We start from the raw sequence: 10,516 nt of genomic DNA on the forward strand, positions 1-10,516 counted from the left end.
GTTACTGTATAGTTCTGAAACAATCTAAACTAGATTATTAAAGTTATGGAGAAAGAAGCAAAAACCACAGCCTTGATGATAAATTGAAGAAGTCTTTTCGGTGTGAAGTACAACAGCGTGTTATGGCCACCAGATGGGACGGCAGAATCCTTTGGGAAGGAAGAATAAGAGCACAAATCCAGGTAATAGTGCATGGAGTAGCTGTATACTAACAATTATACATTGTTTATCTGAAATTCAAATCTAGCTGGACGTCCTGTGTTTTTACTTTCTCTATCTGGCAACCAGTCCCCCACCCAGGGTAGTTCTGGTGGGGCAGCTGATCGTAGAGCTCTGCTCCCTGGCCACAAAGATTGTGCAGATTCTAGGAAACTGAATCTTTAGCAGAGATGAATAAGGATAGAAGATAGAGCTGATCCTCTGATGGCAATATTCTAGAAAGACCTTCAGAGTTGCTTTGTTTCATATGGGAGGTTTAGCCCTTCTTTTAATCTATCCGTTTCTGTTTCTTAAGCCAGAGTTGGTTTCTATTGTCTGCAAAGAGCCCTAATCTATACACATACATATACACACTCCAGACAGTTTCCAACAAAACTGCTGTGAGGATGGGTGGCTGGTGAAGTTGAGGGCTGATGAAGAGATTAACTAGGGACAGCTTTCTGACGGAGGATCTGGACAAAGGCAGAGTGGAGGAGGCAGGCAAAGTGCACTCTGGACCCAGAATCTGGCGAGTGTTTACATTTGCTGTACTGTATAGCAACAGGGAGCTACTCAGGGCTCTTAAGAAAGGGAAGGATGTGATAAAAATGACATTTGATTTAAAAAATTATTTCCAAAGCTGGCTTTTAAGGGTTTTGCCTGGATAAGACGGCCAGCAGGAAAGCTGGCTGGAGGCCTGTTCTCATGGTCCCATAGACTGGGGATCTCAGGCCCAGATGGGGGTGGGGCAGTGAAATAGAAGGGCATGGGAAGAGAAAACGATGAGAACCAGCTCAGGGGAGATGCCTGGATTTTAGTGACTTTTTGATCATGGGGATCATCCAAGTGAGAGAAGGGAAGAGCTCCAACTGGGTCATGAATGACAGTAACTGCGCCTGGGAGCTGCCCTGACTGCGGGCTTCCCAGGACCAGGGGCTGCAGGGCAAGCCTGTGAGGAGGGAGGGCTGCGGAAAGGAGTTGCTCTTTAGGTCGTGGGGCCCATTCTTCCAGTTGGCTCGGAGTCTCCACCCTGGGGGAGGGATGTGGTGAGAGTGGAGCCCATCCAGCAGAAAGTGACAGGGATGATTAAAGGGATGGAAAATCAGGTCCATGAAGAAAGGTTAAAGGGACTGCCGCTATTTAGCCTGGAGAAGCAAGGCGGCGACGTAAGAGGTCCCAAGTCTATGCACGGTTATTAATAGACGCGTGCTAGGCAGCTGCCCGGCGCAGGCGGGCAGGCAGCACCCCTGAAGCCAGCGGGCACCTCCGCAGGAGGGGGAGGCGGGCGGGCTCCTGAGGGAGGCCGCCCGGTAATTATAAAGGCTCTTTTGTGGTCTCTGAAGTGCCCTCTCCCCTCCTCTTTGTTTTTGGCATCTGTCATTACGCCGTGCAAACCACAGCCGGGCCCCCTGACGGCCCCAATATCTGCTTTCCTGCCCACTCAGAAGGTAATGTGGCTATAAAATTGACGAGTTAGATAAATATGGGCACAAAGGGTGGACTGTGTCTAGCTCCGTGGAGCATCCTGCCTGCTCTCCCCACCCAGCCGGGATAAATCGTCCTGTCTCCGGTCCTCCCATCACCCCCCAGCCTGTTCTAGTCCATCCGGGCCCCTTCTGCCGGACTGCCCCCCACCCCCACCCCCCAGAGTTCACATTTGCCCTGCCTCGCTGTCTCATTTGTCACTTTGGCAACTTGAGAAGTCTTCTGTTTCTTCCCAGGTCAAATCGGCTTCATTTCACTTTTCTTTCTTTAAATGTGAAACTTCTCAGCAGGTCAGCCTGTTGCTTTGTGGGCCAGGCTGTGGCAGCAGGCAACCCGGCCAGACCGTCACAGCCTCTCCCCGACGAGGCCAAGGGCCCCTGGGTCTCGGCCGTGTCAGGTCCCTGCTAGGGTGACCCAGGTACTCAGGGTGGAGATTGTATTTTCCCAGTGAATATAGAAGAGAGAGAGTCATGGAAGGAAGGTCCATTATGAATGACACATTTAGACACTTCAGAATTGGAGCTGAGGGCTGGGTGGGGGATGGGAGGAGGAGAGAGCGGGGATGGGAGGAGGAGAGAGCAGGAAATGGATATCAGCCAGAATGTACTGATGGACCAGATAAAACTGATGGAATCTGACTTTCAAGAAGTCCAGAACTAAAATGTCTTTGGTTTTGGTTCCCTGTGTTCTAAAGGGAGAGGGTCAGTGACTCACTTGCCTGCTAGCGCAGTTCCCAGAGTAGGTGAAAAGAAAAAGGAGGTCACACTCCCACCAAGGGGTTCTATCAGGACTTAGACCCCACCAACTGCCTTTAGCCTCGACAGAAATCACATTCAGAACTAAGAAGCTCCTCAGGCAGCTGAAGGAATCAACCTGGATGGAGAAGGGATGGAGAGAAGCAGGCACGAAGGTTGCCCTGCTGAGGATTCCTGGGACCAGCCAAGCCCTTCCCTAAACAAGAGAAGATACTCTGTCCTTTTCCGCTTGTGGCTGTGGGGATGTCCAAAGGGCAGGTCTGGCTGGCATTGACCGCTGGGCGGGGACCAGGATGAGCAGCTGGGGTCCTGAGACTGGGCCATTAAGTTGATGGGCTTTAGAACCAGGCAGAACTGCCCCACCATTCTCTAGCTGTCGCTGCCCACGTCCTCATCTGTGAAATGGGCATGACCACAGTGGCTACCTTCTAAGGCTACTGTGAATGTTGAGCAGTACTCAGCATGCTTGACATGGAGTGGACACTCAGCCCACATCAGCTACAGTTGTAATAACTTACTGTCATTGTGATCTGCTGGGTGGAATTGATGGAGCAGATGAAGGGCTGTGAACAGGAAGCACTGGACTTCTGAAACTTGATTACTCCTCCTTTAAAGGCCACCCTCTGCCCAAACTAGCCCCCTGCAGGTCCATGATAGTGGCCAGCTCCACAGGGATCAGCTGCCCGCCTTTTGCAGGGCACAGGCATCCTTGATTCTACAAAAAGGCGTGCCATTCTCTGTGCTCGACTCTGCTGGAAAAATCGGAACAATCCCTATTATTTTCGGTTCCCAGACCTTGAATGTGTCAGGCTTCAGGTTCACTTCCTACATCTCTCTCCATCGCAGGATCTGCAAGTAATTTAACCTTGTTTTCACAGAGCGCAAAGACGTTCCGCTTGTTTACACTGGAGACAAATTTCCCTCAATTGACGCAATCCTATTGATTAAATAATGACTTTCTTCCTCATTTAAAGGTAATTTCGGTTGGTATCATGACATGGAGGAGGGAAGTGAATGCCTTTTCTGTCCTGCTGTATGAAGGCAAGCTGTGAGGGTAGAGTCCCACTGCTCTGGGCAGCACCTTCTCGTTTTTCCCACCTGTTCTCAGGTATTTGTGCAAGACCAGTGCAAGGATCCTGTGAGGAGGTTGTCTAAACGTGAGCAGATACTGATCAGAGACATTAAAGAGCCTGCATTTGTTTGGCAAAGGATGTCAAGGCTGGGGCAGAGTAGAAGCTACTTTGTTTCAAAAATGGATTTGAGGCAGGAGCGGGGTGGGTGAAATGGATGAAGAAAGTCCAAAGGTACAAAATAAATAAAAGGTTTTAAAATAAATAAGTCAGGGGGATGTCATGTATGGCATGGTGACTGTAGTTAATAATACATACTGCATGTCTGAAATTTCCTAAGACAATAAATCATAAAAGTTCTCATCACAAGAAAACATTTTATAACTATACAGTGCCAAATACTAACAGACTTATTGTCCTGAGCATTTCACACTATATACAAATATCGAATCATTATGTCATACAACTGAAACTAATATAATATTCCATGTCAATTATACCTCAATAAAAAGAAAATGAAACAAATTTTAAAATGGATTTGATTTGCTTTCTAGATTTTTTTTTAATTGGGGTAGAATTTACAATGCTGTGTTAGTTTCAGGTGTATAGCAAGGTGAATCTGTTATATATATATGTATTAAATGAATCTGTTTTACATGTATATATGTGCACAGATACACACACACATACACACACACACACACACACACCCATACATATACCCACTCTTTTTTAGCTTCACTGAGTAGAGTTCCCTGTGCTATATACAGTAGGTCCTTATTAGTTATGTGTTCTATATAGAAGTGTATGTGTCAATCCCAATCTTCCAGTTTATCCCTCCCCTCCTCAGTAATCATAAGTTTATTTTTTACATCTGTAACTCTGCTTACCTCGATTTCTGTTCTGTAGTAAGTTTGTTTATAGCTTTTTTTTAAAGATTCCACATAAAAGTGATATCATGTGATATTTATCTTTCTGACTTATTTCACTAAGTATGACAATCTCTGGGTCTATCCATGTTGCTGCAAATGGCATTACTTTGTTCTTTTTATGTGTGAGTAATATTCCGGGGTGTGTGTGTGTGTGTGTGTGTGTGTGTGTGTGTGTATACACACACCCCACATCTTCTTTATCCATTCCTCTGTTGATGGGCATTTAGGGTGCTTCCATGTCTTGGCTATTGTAAATAGTGCTGCAGTGAACAGTTGGGTGCATGTATCATTTCAAATTATGTTTTTCTCCAGATATATGCCCAGGAGTGGGATTTCTGGATCATATGGTAGCTCTATTTTCTGTTTTTTTATGGACCCTCCATAGTGTTCACCATAGTGGCTGTACCAGTTTTCATTCCCACCAACAATGCAGGAGGTTTCCCTTTTCTCCAAACCCTCTCCAGCATATGTTGTTTGGAGATTTTTTGTGATACCTCATTGTAGTTTTGGTTTGCATTTCTCTAATAATTAGTGATGTTGAATGTCTTTTCATGTGCTTTTTAACCATCTGTATGTCATCTTTGGAGAAAATGTCTGTTTAGATCTTGCACCCAGTTTTTGATGGGGTTTGTTGATATTAAACTTTATTCATTTATTTTGGCTGTGGTGGGTCTTTGTTGCTGCGCTGGCTTTTCTCTAGCTGCAGCATAAGTGTCTGGCTATGGTGTTCGGGCTTCTCATTGTGGAGGCTTCTCTTGTTGCAGAGCAGAGGCTCTAGGCACTTGGGCCTTAGTAGCTGCAGTTCCGGGGCTCTAAGAGTGTAGGCTCAATAGTTGTGGTGCACAGGCTTAGTTGCTCTGCAGCACGTGGGATCCTCCCGGACCAGGGATCGAACCTATGTCTCCTGCATTGGCAAGTGGATTCTTTGACCATGGAGTCACCAGGGAAGCCCTGTTTTATTGATAGCGAGCTTCATGAACTGTTTGTATATTTTGGAGATTAATCTGTTGGTTGCTTTGTTTGCAAATATCTTCTCCCAGCTTTCAACATTATTAGCATCTAATAAACTAGGGCCTCCACATATACTGTTTTTCAAGATCATCTCACATGACAGTCAGGACATGTCATTTGAAAGAAAGATTTAAAATCAAAGGGAAGGGGATGTCATACGATCTAAAGGACTCCACACATAAGGGACCTAGAGATTGTCACATTGAGTGAAACGTCAGACAGAGAAGGAGAAATACTGTATGACATCCTTTACATGTAGAATCTAAAAAGAAATGATACAAAGGAACTTACTTACCAAACAGAAAGAGACTCACAGACTTAGAGAGCAAACTTGTGGTTGCTATGGGGAAGGTTGGGGGGAAGGGATTAGGGAGTTTGGGATGGACATGTACACACAGGTATATTTAAAAGGGATGATCAACAAGGACCTACTGTATAGCACAAGGAACTCTGTTCAATGCTATGTGGCAGCCTGGATGTGAGGGGAGTTTAGGGGAGAATGGATGTATGTCTACTTATGGCTGTGTCCCTTTGCTGTTCACCTGAAACTATTGCAACATTGTTTGTTAACCGACTGTACTTCAATACAAAATAAAAAGTGTTTTTTCTTTTAAGGGAAAGGGAAAATAAAGAAAAAGAGAAAGGAAGCATTTACATCAGGAAGGACAGCTGAGAACAGTGCATGCAAAAGACGTGCCAAGATGCTGGCGGTCAAGGAGAGTTGGGTGCTCTTCGCTGAGCCTCTTAACTCTGTCTGGGCCCAGAGTCCGCATCAGTAAAATCAGGGCAGTTGGATCAGGTGATTTCTAAGGCTCTCATTCCCTTCAGTGGAGAAGGGAATGGCAACCCACTTCAGTGTTATTGCCTAGAGAATCCCAGGGACAGGGGAGCCTGGTGGGCTGCCGTCTATGGGGTCGCCCAGAGTCGGACATGACTGAAGCGACTTAGCAGCAGCAGCAGCAGCATTCCCTTCAAGGTTCTGTGATACGAAGAAATCTAGAGACTTTGTTATTATTATTTTCTTGCATTCCAGGTCCTTCCACTGTGTATTCCAATAAGGCTATGTCCAGAGGATGATGTTTGGGGTGATGGGGCCTCCCTCCCATTGTCTTTCTGTGACTAGTCTCTCGTAAGGCCAGGAGATATCTGGCTGGCTTAGGAGTCACACAGGATGATGTGTAGAATGTGACTGAGCAGGAGAGAGAGGGAGATGGAAAAACCAGAATCAGTTCGGTGAATCTTAGGATCCAGGCCACCTCTGTCTAGGAAGGATGGCCTGAGGGTCAGCTCAGCTCCTTCTTGGGGTGGAGGGAGTTGAGGCTGAGGAAGGAAGAGAGAGCTTCCAGGCCTCCCAATCCTGTTCTTCAAAAATGATGCACCTTAGGAGTTCTCCGACACTTCCTGTGGACAGACCCTGTCTCCATAGCTAAATTGTCACCTGGGGAGGCCTGTGTCTTCTCCAGATCTTGGTGTGGTCTGAGCTCATGGGGACTCAGGTGATCGTAGCCTTCCAACCCTAGTCAGGTAGTCATTAGCTGCCCAGTTCTGGAAGTGTTTGGGGATGCTTACTGTCAATGGTCACTGGCAGAGAGGGTGTCTTGGAGTGGGAGGTAAGAGGGTTTGGAGATCATACCCCCCCACATAATAAACATTCATTTACCCAATGGATGTGAGGTCCAAAGCCAGGGTACTCCACCTCTACTATTTCCTTATATTCCGACAGCTGACCTCTGAGGGAGGCATTGTGGTCCCATTAGATAGATGAAGAAACCGAGGCTCAGAAGAGTTGGTCATGTCCCTGAAGGAGATGCAGCAGGGGGTGGCAGAGTCAGTCCAGTCTGCTCTCTGCCTCCCATTACAGGCCCTTACGTTGGGCTGTGCAGAGCAATGGGCTATATGTCTCAATCTGACTCTTGCTGGCTGTGTGGCTTAGACGAGTTACCTGACCTCTCTGAGTTGCAGTTTCTCCATCTGTTGAAGAGTTATACCTAATTTTGAGGGTGGTTATGAAACATAAAGTGGTACCATATGAAGATGTCTAAAACAGGGCTAGGCATGGAGCAGGTCATGTACATGGTTGCTTTCTTCTTCCTGCTTCAAGCTGATGTGGTTTTGTGAAGTTGACTGAGTAATCAGTCTTACTCAGTTTGGGATTTTCAGGGTCTAGCAGAAAGCCAGGCATGGCATAGACACGTAATAAATATTTGTTGAGTGAATGGATACACAGCACCTGTATCTACTGATGCTAGTCACCTAGATACTTAGAATACTTAGAATACCTAGATACTTCTGAATGGATGGATTCGTGACTTTTCATCTGAATGTCGGATGCCATCCTAGAATATAAGCAGTAAAAATGATCCAAAACATAGAAACATGAAATCAGTCTGGTCTCACTGATGCAGATTCATTGGGAGAAATGTGTGAATCAGGGAAAGTCTACACTGGGCTATATTGAAAGAAAAGTGATTTGTTATTTTCACATAACTCCAGCCCTGTCCCCAGGTTTATTTATTTGCCACCCATCCATCCATTCATCCAATCATTCAACAGAGGCCTAGGGGGGCTTTTAGGGCCTCCTTTAATAAACAAGGAAGAAAGATTATCTGGAGCATGTCGATTATTTGTAGATAAATAGAAGCTTCCAAACTGCTTATGGGAGCTTGGAAATGGTTTTTTCTCAAGTGTTTTAGACATTCCTCCCACATCCTACATGCACAGTTTCTGTGCACCATCTCTGGAGAATCTTTACGTTAATTTACAGTCATATTCTTATCTGCTAAGGCAGTGGAGAGGCTGGGAGCATCTGTCTGTTGTGTGTAAGTGCATCTGAAAGAGGAAGCACTAATGCAGGGGGAGTCTCATTCTTGAGGTTGAAAATGACCAAAAATGATACATGGACTTACAGGAGCACGTGTGTTTTGCTTCTCTGTGTTAGTGCAGTCACTTTGGTGATTTTCAATCTACCTATCCCTAGCAGTCTAGAATCTTTCTTCTAATTTGTTGGCTCCTTCTAATATTCCATGGATCAAAAAATGTAATAATGATAATAAAAGCCAAACCGAAACAAAAGAAAACTTGAGAGGTAAGCTTGTTCGAACTGTTTGTGAAGCAAGAGTTAAAAGGATCTGAATGCGTTTGAGGGGACTTTCAGTGAGCACAGGACATGACCTTTGGCACCTGGACTTTGGTTCTGCACTGGCTATTGGGGGCCTATTCTACTTCTGTGTCTTGATTGCAAGCTGACTTCAGGATTGGTGAGACATTAGTGCATGTGTGTCTTATGATGGCAATCTGGTGGCATCCCTCTGAGGTAGGGATGTGGCTTCATTTTCCAGCGGAGGGGATCAAGAGGGAGACAGTGTGTGTATGGCTGCCCATGAGGCAGGGCCCTCCGGACCATGCTAAGTGAGACGGTGAGGTGCTATGTTTCTTTGCAAACGCCCATGCTGACTAACTCACCTGTCATAATCTGGAAGCTGAGTTTTTTAGTACTTTGATCAGAGCTGCTGATTTCTTGATCTCTTGCAGAGAGCTTCTGGGAGATTCTGGTGTCAGAGAAGGAGAACTCAGTTAGGACTCAGAGATCAAACGTGCAGACTGGATCTAGCCCTGTGTGATTGCTTAACTTCTCTGAACCCTGACTGTAAAGCATGAGGGCTTTGGTTAAACCTGACATTTTGCTATGATCTCTCTAATAACCTGTGTATCTTGGATTTTCTCTGAGCTGTGGAGCTGACCATCTACAGGACTGGTGAAAGTGGCTATGGAAGGACAGCCTATCCTCCTGGGGGGAAGATGGCTGGGGAGCTGGCCGTCCCCACAGCATCACGGCACTATGGCATTGCGACCACAAGGTGGGCTTACATCAGAGACTTCCTGCACTATCTCTTGGCATGTGCCTAGGGTTCCAGGAGGGCTCGGATGGGACGGGAGGGGCATCAGTTCTTTAGGTCCATGCTTCATTCCCCTTGGCATCCCCATTCGTCTCTGTCTTTATCCTCCTCAGCCTCTCCTGGCTGGAGCCACCATCAGCAGGCGCGTCCCGTTCTGCAGCCAATTCTGACCAAGGCAGGAAATGGATGTGGAGCCTCAGCCTGCCACTGTGGGGAGGAGGGGGCTGGAATTTGGTCTCATGTTTTCAATCAGTAACAATCGTGCCTTGGTTAAACCTCAGAGACGACGGTGCTACCACTGCTCAAAGCTGATAGTAAGTCATATTCCTCAGATGTGGGATCCAAAGGCTTAGGCACAACTCGCAGGCTCCTGGGTGCCTTCCTCCTGCTCTCCACTCTCCTTTGCTGAAATCCAAATGAGAGCTGGGTGTGTCAGAGGCAGGCTGGCTGCCTGGACAGCACCCAACTTCCAGAATTTCTTACGCATCCCCCTCCCCCATGGCATCAGCAGCCATCCCCAAATTTGCAGCGGTTTGGTCTACTGTTCCAGACCCTGCCCCCTCTTCCTTGAGACTCAGCCTGAGGCTGGGGGATCTCCCCCAGCAGCCTGCTGCCTAGGGTCCCACTGGGGATGGACAGCACAGCGTGCCCCAGTGCTTGCACTCTGCTGATATCTCCTCTTATCTCAAAGGGGCCAGACCCTCAAATGTCACCTGCAAGAACCACACCTGAGCTTGCCTGGCACGGCTCAGCATCCTCATAGGAGTGACTCCAAGGCTGGAAAAATTAGTCCAGAGTCTGCACACTTGGTTCCCTAAGCCTGCCTCTTTCATGCTTCTAGAAAACCAAGAGCAGACCAATAAAAGCCTTTTGATACAATGTCTAAGTTTGTGGAGGAACCATCCTGGGATGTGGTTTAGACTTGGGAGGCCCAGGTCACCCTGAAATCTTGAGAGATATCAATGGACCTGCAGTGTAACTAATATCGGCTAAGCCACAACCTTGGCAAAGGTAATATGAGAAAGGTTGTAGAGATGGGAGCTTTTGGTGTCTAAAGAGCAGAACTGAAAATGGAGAAGCCAGGGAGGATATAGAATTTGTCAGGGTGTCTGCCCAGACGCGGGTGAACGTTGATTGTAGACAACAGGTGCTGGATCCCAGACAGAGGG

The 10,516-nt window shown here is 46.7% G+C and overlaps 1 long non-coding RNA gene and 1 pseudogene across 1 annotated transcript; one reads left to right on the plus strand and one right to left on the minus strand.

Annotated features, from left to right (window-relative positions):
* Positions 1–8,499: 8,499 nt before the first annotated feature.
* LOC138438137 (uncharacterized) lies at positions 8,500–10,226 on the plus strand. Its single transcript, XR_011256274.1, has 4 exons — positions 8,500–8,867; positions 8,983–9,308; positions 9,461–9,661; positions 10,039–10,226. It is a non-coding gene; the product is annotated as an uncharacterized lncRNA (long non-coding RNA).
* On the minus strand, positions 9,574–9,657 carry LOC138438535 (U4 spliceosomal RNA; annotated as a pseudogene).
* Positions 10,227–10,516: the final 290 nt, after the last annotated feature.

Source organism: Ovis canadensis, chromosome 3 (assembly GCF_042477335.2).
Source record: "Ovis canadensis isolate MfBH-ARS-UI-01 breed Bighorn chromosome 3, ARS-UI_OviCan_v2, whole genome shotgun sequence".
NCBI lineage: Eukaryota > Metazoa > Chordata > Mammalia > Artiodactyla > Bovidae > Ovis > Ovis canadensis.